Source organism: Buteo buteo, chromosome 20 (assembly GCF_964188355.1).
Source record: "Buteo buteo chromosome 20, bButBut1.hap1.1, whole genome shotgun sequence".
In the NCBI taxonomy this organism is placed as follows: Eukaryota; Metazoa; Chordata; class Aves; order Accipitriformes; family Accipitridae; genus Buteo; species Buteo buteo.
In genome coordinates, this window is record NC_134190.1 from 9,017,720 (window position 1) to 9,039,722 (window position 22,003).

The 22,003-nt window shown below is 42.0% G+C and overlaps 1 protein-coding gene across 1 annotated transcript in view; it reads right to left on the reverse strand.

Moving 5' to 3' along the window:
* ATXN1 (ataxin 1) overlaps positions 1-20,963 on the reverse strand; it is a 370,404-nt gene extending 349,441 nt beyond the window's left edge. The window contains exon 1 of the mRNA XM_075052095.1: positions 18,611-20,963. The gene's annotated coding sequence lies outside the window, so the exon portion shown is untranslated. The remainder of the gene's footprint in view (positions 1-18,610) is intronic.
* Positions 20,964-22,003: the final 1,040 nt, after the last annotated feature.

Sequence of the window (22,003 nt, forward strand, 5' to 3'; positions counted from 1 at the left end):
CAGCAGGTGTCACCCTGCCCCGCCGAACTCCGCGGCCGGCACCGCTCCCCGCTCCCGGCCTTCTCGTCCTCCCTGCGTCTCCTGGACCACAAAGCCGAGGCGACAGCCCCTTCCCCGGGGAGGAGCGGGGGAAGGAGACCCGGAGGGGCCGGTGCCCGGCCGCGGCGGGGAGGGGGTGGAGGGAGGGGGGGACGGGACACGGGGACCGGCCGCTCCAGGCCGCCGGGGTCCGCCCGCAGGCTCCCGACCGCCTGCTCTGACGCTGCCAGCGGAGAGGTTGGGTGGTTATTTCTGCCCGGTTTTTCCCTCGAGGTTTTCGAACCGGGAAAGGAGAATACCGTGCGCGCAATAGTTGTGCTACCGTCCCTTTCAGTCGCAGTTTCCTAAGATACTTCGCTAAAAGAAAGGTGTGAATAACTATTCGTTCACGCTGCCGCTAGGAAAAATAAAACAAAGGGAAAAAAAATCAGAGTTCCAAGAATACAGAAAGACAAGTTAAAGGGAAGTAAAATTACGCATACGCTATCAGTTTGCTCTTTCTCTTACTACAAAGACAACTCTACCACATGAAGCAATACCAGCCATCTCTCCACCAGCTTTTTCCTATACAAAGCACTTCTATTGAAGGACGGCGCTCCATGTGATGGTGAGATGAAGAGTTCAAAGGAAAGGAAAGAAATACTCAAAATAAACAACGTATCAGGGCCAGGTTTTGCTCTGATGGGGGTTTGCATCTGTCTGAAGGAAAAGCAGTAGCATGGATCTTGTGCTGGTGCAAGTGCGCAGGGTCAGGTCCCTTTGCTTGCGGCTGACACCTGTGTTTGCCTGTCGAGTTCCTTTTTGGGCAGGTGAGAGTGCTGCTGGAGCTCCCTGTGAGACGTGGTCAGAGTTGCTCCCTTCGTGAGCCTGTGTTTCTTCTACCCTCACATCTGATTTTGTATCTTCCTCTTGCCTTCCTCATTTTGTTCATCTGCTCCTCCGACATTGTTCTTCTTTCTGACCCAGTTTGCCTTCTCTCCAGCATACAGGGGAGTCACTAGTCTTTATCCCGTCCTCGCTACACTGCAATTCTCTACACCGAAGAAGAATGTTCCATTTAAAATATTGGTCCTTGCTGCTGGACCACCAAAATTCTTGTATTTCAAGGTGGTGTGTGAACATCTGGGACAAACAGCTTTCTCACAAAAAGCAAGATGCAGTTGACGGCTATGCCCTACACCTCCAAGGAGAAACCAAATACACACCTAGACCAAGAGGAGGATCCTCAGATAAGCCCCTAATATTCAATAGACAGGAGTAACTGGCAGAAACTGAGATGTCTCCAATTTTGAGGTGTTTGAACTCGACATCCAAATGGTTATACCTTGCGTAAGTCTCGGTTTTATGAACAGCCTGTGGTGCTGAGCCAGCGTGCGGCAGCAGCTCTCAGGAGCTCTTTCTTGTGAAGCTGCATTGTTTCCTAACTTGCTCTGTGCACACTTTTAATATTATCTCAAACGATGAAACTACATTCAGTCCTTAGAGCTTTGCTTTATCTGCCTGCCTCTGTCAATGTACCTCAGAACAAGCCAAATTACTAAATGGTAGGGGTACAATTGTGCTACACAATGTGATGCTTTGGCATGCGTTCAGGAAGCTTAATGCCAGGAAGGGCCAGTAAATAATGTCATCTGACCTCCTATATATACAGAACATTACATTTAATTACTGAGTGTAGTAGTAAGGGTATGGAGGGATCTTAAATGAAAAAACCGAATCACAGGCCTTCAACCTCCCTTTGTTTTTCTACATTAATTTTACATTTCAAAACAACTTGGCTGCTTTTCAACTGCTGTCAGAATTGCTGGTTCCTTTGAGGAGCCAGTAAGTTCTTATTTCAGGCAGCACATCAAGAGAAACCATCATTTCTCTTCCCAGCACAGGATCAGCAAGTACTGAAAAGAGACTTAGTGATTGTATAAGCAACTACTGAAGAAATCCCAATTGGCAGAAGACTCACAGGTCTTAATGCACAAGGGAAAGTTTGGGGGCAGAGGGCATAGGGAGAAGGCAGGATTAATGAGGAGGGAGGGCTGCATACTGGGATGCTGTGCGATAGAAAAGTCTCTGCTCTGCAACCATTCCCAGAATGGGAATAACAAAAATATTTCCCTCCTCTTTTTGAAAAAAAAACCCAACCAAACAAAAAAAAAACCAAACAAAAAACAAACCCAAAACCAAAACATGAAGCATTTGATAAAACAAAGAGGCAACTTCTACAAAGTGAAACCAGTACCAATCATACACAGCAGGGACTCAATTTAGCACAGTGAATTTCCTCTCTTTTCCTGTTGTCCTGCAGATTAGGAAGGTACAGGATAAAGAGATCTTGTCAGGGATATTAACAGAGCTCTCCTGCCAAGACACCAAGATATCATACATAAGCTCTGGTAACAGCCTCTCCTTACCATGAAGCAGCCAGCTCTGGAGATGTGTTTCCAGCTGATAGATGCTATCTCAGGGAGGGTGAGGACAGAGCAGAGTTAGAATGTCTTACCCGGGTGCGTGACCCCCGCGTGCCCTCACTCACAGCTACCCATTAACCCTTCTGCCTGGGATTTTATTCTGTGGAGTTATTTGTTCTGGAATAAGACCTGACTGATATATAAATAGCAGAATAAACATTCCCACTCCACTGATAGTCTGTTTTCTCTTGTTCCTTCTGGGTTTTGTGTTTAACAGGCCATCTCTTATTTTTAATATTTGAACATCTCTGATAGGTGCTAGATCCATTCTTCCTCTCTGGCAGTTTTAGAGTGAGAAGTGTTTTGTTTTGGAGCAGAGGAAAGTGGGAGAAAGAAAATGAATAAAGTAAACATAAACGAATTCAGAAAACAATTTACAAAGCACTGGGAAAATTTTCTCTCCTCCACCTGAGAGTATTTAGTGTGCTGTGGCAATATGCAGTGCCCAGCTACTATAGTACACTGATATGACTGCTTCCAATATTCTGAGCCTATTTATATTCTGGAAGATACCAAAGCCAGCTAGTGATATGGAAATTGATGATTATTGGCAATGGCATCTCTGAGAGCTGCTTAGACTAGAGTATAAAATCAGATAAGATCCAGCTGCAGAACTACAAACTGTAGAGAGTCCTGCTAGACACTAAAAACTTGCTTCTGAAGTTATACTCTCACCTAGCTGTGAGAGCCATTACCTTTCCTGTTACACTCTCTGGATGCCTAGAGCTAGAAACATGAGCTATTACAGTTGGAGTTACAGAGCCAAAGCTCTCAGGCTAGGACTACAAGGGATCAAAATTCTCAGAAACACACTGTGTTACACTGTGACTTCCTCCACACTGGGAAATTAAACATGCCTGGGGTCAAGTGGTATGCAACGCCAACATCCATCCTATTAAATGGTCCTTGATCCAGAGAATCTTCTGAACTGTGCCTGGGAGCTGCCTGGAAAAGTGCTAGCTGGCCAATGTAACAACTGCCAGAGACTGTTCTGACAATTGAACTTAGGGCAATTTCGTTTATATTCAGAAAACTTCCTTGACACTGTTTAAATTACTAGAGTGGACACAGTCTGGCTGAAACGATGTTTTCCTCACCTTTCTGACCAGTGTAATATTCCACCTTCTATCCTCTATATTATGTGCCTTTGAGTACACTGCCAAAATATTTAATTATCCCATGATTTGATACTTACCTGGTAGAAATGAGCTATTATAGTTATAAACAGACATATTAATTACAAAAATTCACTAAACTATACTCAGTCTGCTTGACACAAATACTGTGTTTTTATCACAATGGCTCTAGTGATTGGTAAGTCTCATGCTTTATGTATTCCTTTTCCCATAAGAGTTCCTGGAGGATCACCCCTTTGCAAAGGCAGTTCAGCCATTCTTTGGGAACACTTGTTTACTACAGCAGGTTGATGGGCAAAAGAGGAGAGGGAAGACTTTATAATGGATAGCCCTTACGAGCTAGGAAGTCAGTAGACTACAAGTGCTCTCCAGCAATTAAGCTGCTCCTTGGAATATCCATGCCTCTCCTAGGATACCAGCATTCAGAAGAAAAAGATACTTCATGATCCTATAGGATACTGAACACAAGCACTAGATGGAGCAGCGGGCAAACTTCTGGACTCTTTCCCTGCTTATATTCAATCCATGAAGTTACCAGATAGCCCACTTGGAATCTGAGCTGTCAAGCTGGCTGCAGATCAGTACTTTGTAAAGACACAGGTGTGCCTTGTGTAGGGCTGAAACACTAGGCTATATTACATGACATTTTGGATTCAGTACAATGAATGCTGATGTGTAACTGGTGGCTGCATTCTTAGATATATTCTTAGATGTTTGTACATACTTCTTTGTCTAACAGTTTTAACCAGTATATACTCTTTTTGAAGATTTTCACTAAGTATCTATAATTCCACAGCATCCTGCTAGTCATTAGACTGCTGAGGGCTTCAGTCAACATAAAACAAAAGAAGACCTCTCTATTTAACTATGGATGGTGCATTGCACCTTGTGTGCCTTACAGAAATACCACAGCTTTGTCACAGCTGCCAGTCCACAAAGACTTTGGGCTTCCCTGGTGTTTGAAGATTTCCAATGTAAAGCATCCCTGACTTCAGAAAACTCAAAATGTGTACAGAGGGGGAGAAGTTTCCTTAAGGCATCTGTTTTGAGTTCCAGGCATTTCCCCAGTTGGAGAAAAAGCTATCTTGTTGGAGGGGAAAAAGCATATTGTTAGAAAACAGCCTCATGATACCTAAGTTAGCTTGGAGCAAGAGGGGGGTGCTGACGTATACAGCTTTTAAGCATTTGGAAATGCCATTGTGAACTTCGGCTTTCTTTAAAGAACAAAAAATAGAAAAGGAGAGAGGATATTTCCACCTCTTCTCTTGACAAAAACAATCTTTGTAATGTCAACCAACAGCTAGTGCTGAGCTTATCACTCTCCGCTCTGCCCTGCTTTCCCACCTCAGTTCCCTGTTCTGGCTTCTGAAACTCACACCCTTTGGAGCTGATTGAATAATGGACTTTTCACTTCAGGCGCTGCATCAAATAAGTGACTAAAATGCTATGGGTTGGATATGGAGTTATTCAATGTAGCTTCAAGACCCTACATTTTAAACTTAATTGTAAAAATGCAAAAAGGTCACTTTTCAAATGAAAAGTTAAACTGGATTGTTTAAAAAATGACACTTGTTCTAAGGCCTTACCCTTCCTTGTTTTTTCCCCTCTGGACTATTTATCAAAATCTATCCTAGTTTGCCAATTTCATGGCAAATAGCTTCAGTTTTCCAGAAACTGCAGATGTCCCTCACCAGATTACTAAGAAAATAACAGTAGAGTGTAAAATGTTTGCTTGAGAGCTATTTGAAGAATTATTCATGTCAGCAGGTAGTCATAAACCTTTATACAAACATCCGTATCACCAGAAAGCTGACGACAACCCCAAATTCTTCTTTAATTTTTTCCCCACTGTCCCCTTTTCTAACATGCTTCCTAAATTCATCCAATGGTTTGCCCAGAATTCATCAGTCTGACTTCATGCCTAGTGCATGCTCCAAAGAGGCAGGAACAGCTTACAGCTTGGTTAGAAGGACTCGAAAAAAAGTTTCATTTACCCACATAAAACTGTTAGTTAGCTGAATTCAAGCATCAGCAGGCTAATGGCTTGGTTTATAGCTGCAAAAACAATTTATTTTACATTTTAAGACCCCATGTAGCATCATGCTACATCTCTCAACAGCCCGAGTAGCATCTCTCAAGAGAGGCATCAGTGACTTTGGCTGCAAGGAAGAACCATTCCCAGCCCTCACAACAGTAATTACTGCTTCAGTCACCCTATTCTCCTTCTTGCTCTGATACCTTCAGTCACTGGTAACAAGAATGGATGCTCAGGCAGCATATAGTGGTCAAATAGCTCATTCTCACCTCCTCTAGCACAGGTACCACAGGCAGTCACTGAGGAGGACAGACTACTGGACATAGGAGTTTGCCACCTTTATTTGTGCCTGAAGCTGGCCCCGATTCAAGGTGTGATGGCAGTACATGTTAACATGTGACAGCAGACATATTTTCAAAGTGTATGCAAGATGTCTGTGTTAAAACCTGGGTCAGGGAAAGTTTGAAAATAAGCAAAGGAATGCTAACATCACACCTTAAATCCTACTCCAGAGAAATGCAAAAAGGCACTGTTAACCTGAGTCAAAAGCACTTGGTGTTGGAAGGAAATCCCATGCAAGAGTGGCTAAATTCACAGAAAAAGACCTCAAGTTATGCAAATCTGAATGACAATGTTGATCAAGAACAAGAACATCACTGTCACATAATGGCGAAAAGTAATTTGCAGATGGCAATATCCGCTGGCAGTATTGTTGAGAATAATTACTCTGAGGTTCGATTTAGTAATGATTATCACTGAGACCATTCTAAAGAAGAGAGGAGTATAGGATGTTAGCAGAGAAAAGTTTTAAGTTTGCTACTTCATTAATAATGATTGGTATAATACCTTATTAATAATAATTTGTAGTTGCGTAGAGGCTTTAATTAAAAAGTCACTCTACAGAGAGACCTAATTGATTCTATGGAGAGACCTACACTAATTTTGAGGACATGTACAATAAATATTACACCACTTTAACATGTTTTTCCATTGGCTATACAGGAGACAAATCCTATTTCCATGATACACTCTCTCTGCAAAATTGCAGACCCAGATGTAAACAGGACTATGCTAAAACAGTGACTACACACACCATACTCTGTGTTTGCTTAACATACACATATTATTGTAGTGTGCTCCTGTTTCAAATGACAATTGCTCTGAACTATGGTAAGGTATTTTAACTAAAGATTTTACATATGGAGACCAAAGTTAACATTTCCTGAACTTGAAAGCCATGCACTTATTTAGCAGTGTGTTATTTCACTTAATGGAATAATGAAGAGTCAAAGCAAAACCAGACTACCTGCACTTTTTGGCATCCTATGTAGCGTTGTCATCAAAGTGATGCTGTGGCAAGGAGAATAGCTCAAGCACATCACCAAGCTCTGAAACAAGCTATGCCATTATGTGGAAGGTCCTATGAAGCCTCAGTGACTGTTAAATTATTGAACATGAATTGCTTGAAAATGCAGTATTTCCAATAATGCCTTTGCAAAAGACTGAAATTTTGTTCACTATTATATGTTTCAAGCAATAATAAAACCAAAGCACGAAATCCTCGTGCACCAGCAGATTAAAAAGAGCCATGATAGTATAAAGTATTACTGAAAAATAAAATTAAGGATAATCTTGTATTAAAAGTTTGGATTCAGTGCATCCAGAAAGCAGAAAATCCTAAAATAAGAACCTACAGATTCATCTTCTGGTAGCATGAAATGTAAGTCATATCCCCATGTTTTTCACTATGGCCGTCTACTCACTGGAGTCAAAATGATTTGGCTCACTGCTGTGAGCTCTGTTCTGTTATTATCAGAATAATAATCCTTTCCTTTCCTTTCCTTTCCTTTCCTTTCCTTTCCTTTCCTTTCCTTTCCTTTCCTTTCCTTTCCTTTCCTTTCCTTTCCTTTCCTTTCCTTTCCTTTCCTTTCCTTTCCTTCCCTTTCCTTCCCTTCCCTTCCCTTCCCTTCCCTTCCCTTCCCTTCCCTTCCCTTCCCTTCCCTTCCCTTCCCTTCCCTTCCTTTCCTTTCCTTTCCTTTCCTTTCCTTTCCTTTCCTTTCCTTTCCTTTCCTTTCCTTTCCTTTCCTTTCCTTTCCTTTCCTTTCCTTTCCTTTCCTTTCCTTTCCTTTCCTTTCCTTTCCTTTCCTTTCCTTTCCTTTCCTTTCCTTTCCTTTCCTTTCTTCTCCTTCCCTTCCCTTCCCTTCCCTTCCCTTCCCTTCCCTTCCCTTCCCTTCCCTTCCCTTCCCTTCCCTCTCCTTCAGTCTCCTTGCCTTTTATTAACTGTGCTTTGCTTTGAGACAGCAAAACAGCTGTTTTATTACTGTGACCCTGCCAGAAGTCTGTGATGCTGGAGAACTCAAACTGAAGGCCTGTCAATTTATACCTAGCAACTTGTATACCCTGCATTTCATATTAACCAGTTTAATATGATTATGGACTTCATTTTCTCCCTGGTAGAGTATATCTTTTATTTAAGAAGAGGAGCATAGGTATTGCTGTTCTGCCTAGATGCCTCTTGGGAACTTTCTTTAACATCTAAAGCCTTTTACTGGCAACCAATTTGTTCTCTAACAACAACAGGCTGGGAGTTGTAATAGATCCCATTTAGTCTTTTGAGAAACAACTAAATTCTGTGAGTTAACTTGTCTTCTTTTACCATCTAAGGAATATTGGCAGGCTGCAACCATTTTCCTCTGTTAGCCCTTGAAATGATTCTTCATGCTTTTGTCACATAATTAAAATTAGATTATTGCAACTCCCTGCTGGCTGGCCTTAGAGCTTTGTAAACACTCCAGCTGGCCCATAGGTTCATAGTGAAAGGGATGCTCTAAGCATATTCTTTCTTTGTCCTCTCTTCTCATCTGTGTTGAAATCACTGCACTTGCTAACTGCCAGCAGAATGTATTTGGTTATTGCTTTCTAAGGGCAGTGAACATAATGTAGAGACATTATGTGCCAAAGTCTCTCTCAAGCTTTGCTTGAAAGAGTCTGGATGCAAGAGCTTTCAATCTATTTTCTCTTTATTGGTGAGGTCTCTTTTTGCTGAAAAGGAGAAGGGAAAGAAGGGGGAGGGAATGGAGGAGCACAGGCTCTCCTAATGCAGCATTCAAATGGAAAATGCATACAGCTACATGATTCCAAAACCAGGGACTGACTTTCATTGACCAGTATGCAAATGCCATGGACATTATGCAGTTTCTTCTTCTCCTATGACAAAATGACTCCCTTCCACCCCAAAAGATGAAAGCCGTTTTGAAATAATAGCATCTCCCACTACAGCTAGGCTTTCTGAGTTCAGGAGGCTGCTTTCCTGGCTGACTTCTTTTTATGTCACATTTGCTTATGGACCATTACTCCCACATCCACATCCAGCCAGTTCCATCTTATAAATCTTGTATGCAACATTGCAACTGTGTGAGATTTGCTTGATGAGCTTGTAGGGATTATTGTATTAAAGTTCTCAAGAGCCTGAATGACTAATTGTTAATGAGAGAGAACAATGCAGCGATAATGGCGCTTTAAAAGTAAGTAATACTAATGGCATAGTTTGTGTTTGAATGTGATTGCTCATCTTCGTGTCACATGTACAGATCATTTCTTAGTGTCCTCTGGTTTTATGGGCCTATAACCTCTCAGCTCTGTAATCAGCCAGTCAGTAAGCACGTACTTTGCTGAAGGAGAATTATAATGGTGAAGAAGCACAAACAGGCAGTAAAGCTGGTTATATTGAATTCTCCATAACTATCAGAGCCTCATCACCTTCACTGAGCCAAGAGTACATTTGTTAGAGTCAAGTTTTTACATAGTCTTGGCCAGCCAGTGTTACAAAACACTGACTATGGATGCAGAACCACAGTAGTGATACTATAGAATAGGAACGCTCCCCTTATTTGTGCTTCACCTTATCACTCATATTAATGATTTATGTTCCAGCACAGTCACCTCTTTGCCCAGTCACTTTTTCTGTGCTTTTTCTGTTCTGTCTAGTCCTTTGGGCACCAATATTTAGTTATACAGTACTGTTACTAGCCAGGGGCTTGATTTTAAATCCCTTGGACAGATTTCCAGAATGACTACTCCCCCATCCAGCTGAAAGTATGAGTGCTGCAGGTCTTTGGCAGCTCTGCAAATCAAGACTGCAGCTCCTAGAAGAACTCTGAAAACACAGTTGATTCTTACACTCAGCTTCCTGCCACGGTGCAGTTTGTGGCTGCTGGCAGCCACAACATAACACAAGCTCCATTTCTTTTTCCCCCGTCCCATCAGGGCTTTTGCTAACATAAATACGTTACCACGTGTGAGCAAGTGCACAACACCATGGCTAATGCAGAGAACATCATCTCCTATGACAGAGATGATATTTGCCGTGCTCTGCTGCCTTCCCAGTGCAAACATTTCCGCTGGGGACCTCACCACTGCAGTGCTGGCATGCCACCGCCTTTGAACAGGGACGGTGCCAGCCTCCCAGACAGCCGTAAGCGTGCGAAGCCAAGACACCATGTATCAGGGCCTGTGCATGTGTCAAGGACAGGTTTCCCAGCCTGAAATGTCAAAGCAACTGTTTTTCCCTCAGGAGGTGCATTTGTCTCTATGGTGAAGAAAATGTATTATCACAAGTGTTGCCTTTGAGCTCAGAGCTGGATAAAGACCAGACACTGAATCCAGCAAAATTTCAGCATCTCCCTCTTCAGAAACATTCACATCCTCTGACAATTTTTTTCTTCCAAGAACCAATTTGCTTCCAAAAGGAGCAAGCTGAATACTGACCAACACAGTCCGTGCTTCCAGACTTCACATGACAACTGCTTGGAAAGCAACACTTAAAGTTTTTTCTACTGAGAACTACTCTCAAACCTAGTGCCCTTGTTAGCCATCTACAAATGTTTTCTGGTCATGACCCCATCGCAAATTGGGACTCCGCTTCTGGTGAGCCCTTGACCCCAAATATTGGCACAGATAAATGGCCTCTAACTGGGCTCTATACTTTGCTCCTAACGTTACAGACCCCACACAGAGACACAACCCCTAGTTTCAGACCTACGGATGTAGAGTACTTCGGTTTGCTTCAGCCCGCTGCCGGGGGCTTGCAGAGGGCTGTGCAATGCTGCTGCTGCCGCCGACTCCCGAAGGCACGAAGGCGGCCAACTGATTTCAGCAGGCCGGCAAGACAGCTAGGAGCCCTGCTCCTGACCACATACCACCTTCGCTCTGGGGCTCAGCTGTTGACTCTGACTGTGTTAGTTACTGCTGAGAGCCAAAGGAGTCGGGACCCACAGGGTATTTAATACTTAAAACATCTTGCAGTGCTGCAGAAATGCAGGCTTGTGGAATAAAACAGACGGTTAAGCAGAAGGACATGGATACTTTATCACTTGACTAAAATGGGCAAGAGGAAAATCTCCAGTTGTCTTTCACAAGTAATTTCATGTTATTTCTCCTGTGTTGCTGTCATCATGTTTTTCTCTGTCAAAGTAGCAGGAGGGAGGGTGGTACGGGGTTTTTGTTTCTTTTTTTTCTAAATTAGGACATCTGGGCAGTGACCCAATCAAAGCCTCATCTTGCTAATATAAGTCTGTCTGACCATAACTTTCATATTCCAATTTTCATTCACAGGCAAAGACTATGTATTCTCCAAGTATTTTTACTCTGTCATAATCAAAATACAAATTCTAGCTTAACTTAAAATAGACATGTCAGAAACACTTGACATGACCTGCATGCCTGTCAACAAGTGATAATCAAATTTCCTTGCCATACTAAAGTTGGGCAGGAGACATTTCTTTTTTAAAAAAAACCAAACAACCTATCTGGTTTCCATATCATGTTGAATTTCAGAGACACAATGGGAGTTTTTCTTTTATGCGAAGGAATTAAAAAGGAGTATGAGCGGTTAAAGGGATGTCTGCCGAAGCTGGGATGAAGGTAGGAGGCACACTTCTCTTTGAAACAGCCTACATGCAGTGTTACTGAAACTTAAAGAGCAGAGGGGGGGATTATTTTTCTGCTTTTTCTGTTTATTTATTATGTAAATGCAGTTTCCCTTGTATAAATATTTAGCTTCTCCCTTTCTCTCTGCAAATCAAACAGCAGCAGGGGTAGAAAAGCAGGGAATGCAATTGTAAAATTGGCATTACAGTGGATTTGTGCAAGTTTGAGAGCAGAAACAAATTGGAGTGCATTTGTTATGAAGGTAAAACCCAAACTGACACTGTCCCTTACAAAATTACTGGAAAAGAAATAACACAGTTCCAAAAGGAAACTTCAGACAGAAGTTTCTTTTAAAAGAATACAGTGCTAACGTAGCAATGTTCTGCAGAAGGAGGGAAGACAAAAGCGTAAGGAAGGAAAAGTTATTCCAGCCACTTTCTGCACAGGCCTCCTCTGGAAGTGTTTGCCAGAAACAAAGAGCACGTTCCAGCAATATAAACAAATAGGCCTGTGCAGTACATGGTTAAAATTATCAATGTCTCACTAACTTGTGATCCAGACTAAGCAGGGCATTAAAAAATCCAAAAGAGCACAGCATCTTCTATTCCTGAAGAGACCGAAAGAGTACACTGACATAACAGTTTCCAACAGCTGTCATAACAGCCTGCACAGGGTCATGCTGGAGCTGATGGACAACAGCCTCTTGCACACAAGAGCGCTGGAGCCATGCTTCGTGGGGCTGCGTGTTGCCAGGTTCAGCTCTGGTTACCGTGTACAGTATATCACAGCTTAATCCTTCTGGGATTGTCTGGGTCCTCCTCTGAGGGGTTCTCCCGCATGTCCTTTTCTGGTTTTGCCAAGGCAGAGGAATGCTCGTCCCTGGCTCCTTCATTTGATTTTGCCTGTTTCAGCTTCTCACACAAAATGGCCCTCCTCACCCAGAGGCATGATGAGATGTGTGGAAGAGGACTTTTCCTTTCCACACTAATTGTATTGGTTTGGGGTGTAAAAGTTCCAAATCTCTGATAAACACAGCACTGTGAACAAAAGCATCTGGTTGTCGTGACATTGCTGCCCTAAGAAATGAACTTACTGGGTTAAAAACTGAGACACTTCTTATTTATTTGAATAACCTCCCACTAAGTTTAATGCAACTGTACTGAGAGAAAACTATAGTGAGGACTGCAGAACAGAAAAGCTCACAATTATCAAATAATTATCCCAGGAAGCCTCCTGCTGTGGAGAGACTGTTGCCCCTGATACCAAGAGACAGGAGAAAGACCAGGACACAGACAGCTTCGGCATCCCTCCTTGCCTAGCCTTCACCTCAGCTCTGGGCAGACTGCTGTTCCTCTCTGAAAAGCCCCTCCATGGGAAAGGACCACTGCAACCTGCCCCAGAATACTTCAGCAGGGTAAAATGGTGGGCAAGCTGACCACAAACACGCATGGTGAAGTAAGGAAAGTAGATACCAGGCCTCCTCAGCTGATGGATATTCCAAAATAAATGCTGCAGGAAGAGACCCTGCTCCTCTCCAGCAGCACAGCTTCAAGAGGGACGTTCTGCACCACAGAATTCCCTGACCAGGCGTTGCCATGGGGTGTTTGCAGATACAATCTCAGGACGCCTTGACTGTTTGCTGTGGATTGACAGTGTGGGTGAAAGAGTGAATTCTGAAGATCAGTTCACTTGTCCTCTCTTTGTATGCAGTCTGAGGGACCTGGAGTCTGGGTCTCTGTAAGTCTAAGAAAATGGCAAACACCATGTAATTTCTGGGTGGAGAACATGAGAATGGCACCTCAGGGAAGCTGAGGAGCATAAAAAAAACCCAACTTTTTTTGGTAGAGATCCCACCTGGATTCTGACTCTTAGACAAAAACAGATTTGCAATGCAAAAGACAGATTTTAGAGAAGTCTGAGTGCAGAAGGCTAGGAAAGGTGTCGAATGTCTGATACAAACTATGGTCTGAAAATAGTGAAAGGAGTATGCATAAAGATGATGCTAGAGGTGTTAACCAGTCTTCTGATTATTTGTCTTTGCAGATGGCAATTTGTGTCATCGTAATTTTTAAGTTGCTTCCGGACTTTTCTCTTTCTGTTCCTTCAGCTGTCCCTTGTTATCCTGATGCTGGACAACACACTAATGCCCCCTGATGTGCCAAATGTGGAAAGAACCAGTTGCATATGCCATGCTTTACTGGAGGGGATAAAACCTCCAAAAAGCAGCAGGAATGGTAAACCTTTTAACCTTTTCTTCTTGCCTCCTTCTCTCCCAAACTGACTGTGCAATTGCATTTACAAGGCAGAATTAACACCTGGGACAACACAGAGTCAGTGGATGAGGAACTCATATTCTAAGCAAATGATGCGGAGTAGCTGCAAGTCTTTTGGTACCCGACTATGATGATGCTTTCAAGAGAATTTCCTACTGAAGGGACCTGAACTATTGGAGATTACACATACTGCATGCTCAATTTGCACACTTACAGAAAAATTCCCTATTAGGCAATTGTAAAATGCATGTGTTTCAACCATTTCCCTAGCACTAGTATAAACAAAAATAAGGGGAAAAGGCTGCAGAGGACAAGTCACAGAAACTGGGGATTAGTGGAAGGAATATGAAACCATGAAAGGTGTATATGCCCATATTTTCTGTAACGCTCACAGCAACTGCCAAGTAAGCAACTGGACACTCCTAGTATGACTAATGGTGTAACTACGTAAGGATTTATTTCCACTGGAGTTTTTGAAAGTTAGATCAAAACAAATCACACAGTTTAAAATAGAAATGCTCACTATCTGCTGTCAACTGCAGCAGACTATTTCAGCACCTGTATGAGTTTAAGCACACACACAATTCTGCTGAATGAGATGTAATGCTTAAAACTATGTGCTCACATTAACTGTTTTGCTGAAGTAGGGTCTCCATCTGTCTGTACAGAGCTGCACATCCAAAGTCTTTGCAACTTTACTTTGCAGACATTAGTTTTGGCCCCACAGGAAGCTATTTATAAATATCTGAATTAATTAAATCAGATCTGTACAGCAGAAAAAGGAATCAACGAAATATGGTCACTATGGCAACAAATATTTCCTGGATGTAGTTTTGCTTCTAATCACCAATGGCCTCCCCATGTTCCTAACAATGGAAAAAGTTGTCGGGCTTTTCTTGTTTGTTTATTCGTATTGAATGTGTTCCTACAGAGTAAGACGATAAATGTAACGTCCAAGAGATTTAGACAAAGGTCCTTTTTCAGTAGTATTTTACACTAGTTTAAAAATTCTTAAGAACTTGAAATGGGGATCCATTGTTTTCCCTTCTTCTTACCACCCTCCTGCCTCCCTGGTACAGCGAAAGCCTCTGCTACACTGAGAAATTCCATGGGCTCCAACTCTGAACTCAAATTTTAAAGTGACCCCTTCACCACTAACATCAGCTGAAAGCAAGGACAGAAAAAATGATGGCACAAAACAAGCTGTTGTTTTCAACAGACAGTCTTGGCTGACCCCTGTTTCCACACTAAACAAAAATAGAAAATAAAAGGTGCTGACACTATGCAAGACCCCATCTGCAAAATACGCTCCTGGCCATGTCAATCACAAAATGAGGCCCTACATGCAGTACATGGTGGAAATGTCCAAGTCATGTCTGTGCATAGTCTCTGAACTCACTGAACATGGCCACAACCTCCTTGGAGTTTTGCAAATGTCATGCATTGTGGATTGAGTCTTTGGTGGGTTGTAGATATCTCAGAGGGTTTTGTGAGCTTGTCTGCACTTTGGTGGAGCTCAAAGATACCACAGGGCTGTCTGAACTGTCTTTCTTTTTCTTCTTTTTTCTTGAGTAGGTAAACCAACATTTAAACAATGGTTTCAAACACCAATCTTTCCTATTGCCACATGAGAGGGCATTTCTAGGACAGGTCTATGTTTCCCCTCTGGTTTTACTTCCCTGGTTTTTTTTAAACAGTGGCCTCAAAGGTATGTGGTGCAGAGGGCTTTCCAGGCCAGGTAGAGGGTTTTCCTACCCCTTCCTAATGGTTGGACTTGATGATCTGAAAGGTCTTTTCCAACCTAAATGATTCTGTGATTCTGAGATTCTGTGGTCACGGTATCTATAAGTCCAGGTATTTCTTCCTCTTCCCTTAATGACTAGCAAATCCATTGGCAGTGTCAACCAAATGCAGCAAAGGAGGTCAGTTCTCAGAGACAGTTAAGTTTGTACAAGTTTCATAAAAACTGTTCTCTGGCAGAGAAAAGCAATCCTTTCCATGCCCTGACTGTTAGAAAAGTTAGTTCACTGTCTTGTTAGCTGCGCAAGAATCCACGTTAGCGCTGGGACAAGAGGTGAAAAAGTACACATGCTTATGATTGCCCCAGTCATGGAAGAAGCTTCAGTGGGAGCTGAGACCTTTTTTAGACACTGATATCAATCAGGGCTCTGTATGAAATCAGCCTTTATAACTCCCAGTGTGCCTGACCTTGCCAGTCTCACATGAACAATTAAATAATTAATATTGATCTTAAAGTGTCTCTTCACAGTTACCTGTGTCTATTCAGATGTGTGGTTTTAGACTGAGATCACACTCCAATGCAGATTTATTTATTTAATTATTATGTGATATTTTGGAGAATAGAAGAGAAATCTGTTTCTGCAAGAGAGGAATTAGGTTTGTAAAGCTCAAGCCACACCCTCTGCACAACCAAAACTGCAGCAGAAGCTGTACAGAGATGAGATGCTGGAGCAAAGGAAATGCATGGTTAGCCTCCGATTTGCAAACTTTGGGGTTTGGTGGTGGGGTTTTTTTGCATTGATGCAAGCAATTCATGCTAGCAAAAGACCTATAGTTGAAATAAGGTATTTAGAAAATCAATAACAAAATGCTGCAGCTGACATGACTACTCTCCCTCCAGTCTTTAGCTTTCAAGCCCCTCCTGACACAAGACACCTTCTGGGGACAGCAGAAAGAGCGAAGGAAACTAATGACCTCTCACCCAGATCGGCACCCACAGCAGCAGTACCAGCGCGCTAGCCCAGGCTGCTCTGGGAGCTTACAGCTGGACTTTGGGCATTATATTACATTATTTTATTTATTAATACAGTTTTTAAAAAGCAAATATTTCTAGTAAAAGTAAGTGCTACCAGACTTGTCCTTTATTAAAGAATAAGCTCACTTCCCCCCATAAGTAAGCAGTTCATACAAATCTGAAGTCCTTTATGGTTGGATTGAGAGGGTACCCCCACCCCCAATGTGGCTGTTTGTTAATGGGGTGACAACTGCAATGTAGGGTTATCTGACGTTTGTATGCTAATGCACATGCTGTTTAAAAAAGAATAATGGAATGTAAATAAATGCAAAGGAATCCTGGGGATAGAAGATCTATGAAGAAACCACTTAATGAAAAACACATGTATTGCTCCGTATTGTGTCACTGACCATATATATATGTTAATTCTTCTAAGCCTCATTTGCCTAACAGCATGGAAACTGTCAGCATTTTAAGAACTGCTATCAGATAACTTGAAATGACATTAGACAGACCATACAAACAGCAGACGGGCTCTAGTGACTGTATTCTTTAATCCGATCTTATGAGGTGCAGCGTGGTTTTGCTATGCATAGACTTTAAGATGGTTAGACACGACCTGAGTCCCTAAACTTCTGTGGTAAGAGAAGTTACACAGCATATTGCAAAGACGGAGCTCTGAGAAATTTCACGTGACAAGGACTGATCTGACATTTTAATTTATACCCTTGCCAGTACGGGGGGGTTGTTTTTCCCTGCTTCTATCTTCTTGTACTTTGCTGTCAATTCTCAATTAGTCAGGTGAGAAAACTGTTGCGTAATACCTGGATTTCACTTTTAGGACTGTTCTCCTGACACTTCCAGGGTCACGGCAGTACAGAGAAACCCCAAGCCGGAACTCCCCGTGCTACATGCCAATGCAAAACAGTCACAGAGAGAGGCGGTATGGATCTGAAATGCAGAGATACTCTGAAATCTTGAAGACACTTATGCATGTACTGTACTCATTAAAAGGAATTTCATTATTTTCAAGGGGCCTTCTCACATGGATGCCTATTAGACAGGATGACAGCACAGACAAAACTACTGAAACTTACACAGGATGCTTTTCCAGAACAGGAAAGAGAATAGAACAAACCCCCCCGAACAAACTCTGTACTTCCAGCACACAACCATGCATCCTTTCACAAAGATTTCCTCCCCTTAAATAAGATTATGAAAATATTTTCCCATCCCCCTGCATATAATATCAACTTTAAACAATTCCTCTTACTGACTAGCATTTCACATGAACTTCTAATCTGGTTGCATTTAGCTTCTCTATTTTTTTCAAGCTAAATGCCCCCTACCCCCATTTTAATAAAACCTGATTAACACGCTTGAGAGTCAAACATGAACAAAAATCTCCCATTCCCTCCAAAGTATGGCATTCATGAAGATATCATGAATAAGTAAACATTCTCTAGTGTTCTGTTTCTTTTGTCTAGCTTATTGGTGTTGAGAAACCTTCTTCTTCATTTATTTATGTTGGTATTTTATTTCCTTACTGAGTTTCAAAGATGAACAGAGAAAAATAAATACCAAGGAAACAGCTGATAGGCTGAAATGACCAAGTATTTTCCCAGGGAGGTTAAAAAAAAATGCTTTAATACTAATTTTTTGTTACCTCATTATTTCATTTAATACACCTGCTTTCAATATGGAATGCATGACAGTCTGTGTATGACAGTAGCTAGCAAGCCAGTATAGCAAAATCCTGTTTATTAATGTGCAGGAATCCAATTTCTTCTCATAATTCTGATTTAATGATATTGGATTCTAGACCCCTAAATTACTATTGTGCTTTGAAGTGAGGCAATCCTGCCTAGTCCAGGCTTATTGAAATGGCAGAATATGTACAGATCAGACAGCAAGTCAGTTTTGTACAGACCTCACCAAGGTCCCAGACACACTGCTGCACCAGATCCAATATTTCTTACCTTTTCCAAATTCCCTAGGGAGACAGTGCACCGCAACATACTTGTAGTTCCTAGTGGGAAGGCAATGTGCAAGATCAGGTCAGCAACTGGAATGACTCTTGCTTACCTGACCTTGCTAAACCCCCTAACAGATCTTGGTAAAACGATCAAATCTCAGAAAAATTATTGCTCAGACTCTAATTTTAAAAAGTAATGAATTGGTAAGCCTCAGTGAAAAATTAATGGACCCTGACAGATACTAATTGGGTAGGCACAATACTTATCTTAGGACTGAAGACACAGTGTCTTCAGTGTCTTCTACATTTTGTGTCTTAGAAAATCCAAGCACTATACCTAAGACTTACATGCAACTACCACCAAATTTTAATTGTTTCATGTTGACAGGGTCCATTTTTCAAAGCCATGAGAATTCTTTGGTAGAATTAAATCTGATTTGATCCTTGTACATGGCTAACCAAAGGGCAATGTGATACGTTTTCTGCAGCACTGTTAACATACAGCTGTAGTGTCTGAGGAAAGGTCCTTTCCGGAGGTGAAAATGGAGGCATTAGAGCATGACATGTTTTCTGTGTCCTACTTCATAACCTCACACCTTAGATGAACTGTGAAACTTAAGATTAAGGGACAAACATCACAAACCAGCCCAACAGTACTATTTTTATTCTCATGACAGAGTCAGAAGGGGTTTTTTTTTACTTCTTTTTAAAGGCAAAAGTCATGTCTTTTCCAACCAAGGACAATAAAGGCTATAAGAATGCTTAAAAACTTCACATTACCTTACTGGGTTGCAGCAATGAGTGTGTGGATGCTATGTTGACGCAACTCCCACTGCTCAAGTGGTAACACGCTCAAATTTCCACTTGCACTGCAAAACAGAAAAAAACCCACAACCTGCTGCATCATTTTGAAGCTGTAGTCCTCAAGGCTAGGATCTTACAGGTTAAACAGAATTTTTGACAGAATTTGACTTTTAAATTTGTAGGATAAATATAGAAAGCAATAGTGATTCAGTGCAGACAGAGCTCCTCCCTTCTGAGTCGCTTCTGTTCGGGTATCGCAGGAAGATGGGAGAAGTGCTGTATACCTGCAGGTGTCACCTTACCAAGAGAACGTACTACAGAGATCCTGACCTTTTGGAGAGGTGCGAAGGAAACCTCCATGATCTTTCTCAGCTGGAAGTTTGTTTCACTTTAGGGTTCAGGCCAAATTCTAATCTAGCTCATTCTACCTACCAAAAAAAAAAAAAAAAAATCCCAGCCAGAAAAAAATATCTCTGAACCAGAAAAGATAATCTGCTCTGATGGTCCTTGAAGAAGAGGAATGCTGTGTCACAGCGGAGAGCTAGCTGTACCACAGGAGCAGGTGGTGAGACTCAGTGCAGGCTAGTAAATCTCTCCAAGATCCTTCTGGAATGAAGGCACCAAACTACCATCACATGTTGCTGCTTTTTTTAACAAAACATGTCTAATCCAAAAAGTGGAACCACCTAAAAGCTATTGTTGTCTTAGAGCTATTTTTAGTTGGGGAAACCAAGACCGCAAAGTAAACTGGATATTAAGAAGCTCAGACTAAAAATACTTGACAGCAACATATGATACCTTTGAATCAGAAAACATGGTTGAACAAGTAAACAAGCTACATACTCCTACAACACAACTCATCAGTACATTATGGGTGAGACTGGCAATATACTGTCTATCCTAAGAGAGGACAGCACATAAATGGGATGACCTCTGCCTAAAGTCCATCTCCACTCCTAAATGCTCTAGCACTTGCAAAAGAAGTCTCAAGCTCTAGTCTGAGTGCCCGAGTCACAACATGAAGGACTCCTCCACAGCCCTAGCAAAAGACGCTCAGTGAAGAAGACAGAGCACAAATCTAATCCATCCTCTCTTCCTCTACGTGCCTTTGTGCCCCAGATACATTCAAGGGAAAGGAGAGGACAGTTTTGTGGAGCAGTTTTCCCTCTCTTTCTCTGCTCACTCTGTGATTAGCAGACGTGTCCCTGGGTAAGGATTGAGAACACTGAAACCTACCTTTTTCTCTTAATGAAAAGTAGGCAAGGGAACATTTTGGACTCCGTTTTAATTGCCTCAGCGGTTACATGAAAGCCAAGATGCTTGCAAACTCAGTTTCCCCAGTACAAGCAATGCAAGAAGAACTAAGTCCTTTAAAAAAAGAAAGTGTTGGGTTGAACTTGGCAAATGAGGATGTGGTATCTCCTGGCCACAAACCAGAGCCTTTCAGCTCTCTGACAGGAAAGTGTAAGTCACTCCTCCGGAGGGCTGAGAGTGCACGAGGCCACAGAGAAGACAATTCCTGAATCCAGAGCTGCAGTACTAGGATATTCATGTGACAGGTAATTAGTTGCTCACTAAGAACTTTCCCCAGTAGCATTCCTCCAACATGGCTTAAGAATTGGAGGGGCTGAAGTGTGTTTGATTTCTTCTCTGCATTTCTATCCACCTATCCACATTTTTTTTTCTTTTCTATAACCTACTTCTACTAATAGATGTGCACTGTTCTATGAGGCTAACATCTAGCATACAGCTTGTTGACTGTCAGTTTAATCCCTTGTAATAATAACTGACTAGGGTTTAGTGGCTCTGTCTTTCACCAGCACCCCCGTATTTCTGTTTCTTTTTTTCCTGCTTATATTGGCTGAAGGCCAGATGTAACCTGATGTAATTTGGTTTAGTTTCTTTGCTTTTAGCAGTGCTCCACCAATTTAGACTGGCTGAGAATTTTTTTCTCAGCAATATGCTTTGTACCAGGACTTCTATTCTGCATACAAAATACAAGCAAGCAATGAGTTATGTGGTTGTATCAGTCCAGGCTACATGTATATGGCTCAGCAGGCAGCTCTGGTCTTCCGGTCAGGTATCACGATGGGGGTGGGTCTACAACATTTTAAAGATGCACAGGAGTGTGCTTAGCATACAGTCATCCAGCTATTACACCACACAAATCAACATCAATGGGATCATGCAGATTTGTTAGATGTCTGTCTTTTAGTTGCCTGTGACCAGGACAGGTAAGTATGAGAGTCTGGTGTTTCACACTCCAATTTCTAAGCTTCAGATAGTCTGCAAATCCACATTTATTTCTTCCCCTGCACAACTGCCTTGCTTGTTGTCACCATTAAGAATCATTGTTCTCTTGACTCTCAGTGTGTCACATGGCGAGTGTGGGAGCTTTGTGATTTTGCAGGTTCAGCCTGTGGCATCAGCGCTCCCTCCGTTACAGCATCATAGGACAACTTCAGTTCATGCCAGGCACTAGCCTCATTCTACCTTCTGACCTGTTCTAGCACTGGGAAGCACTGTTCAGTATAGCACTCATGATTTGGTATTCATAAACCCTTTTCCCTTTTTTCCCCTACCACTCCTTTCC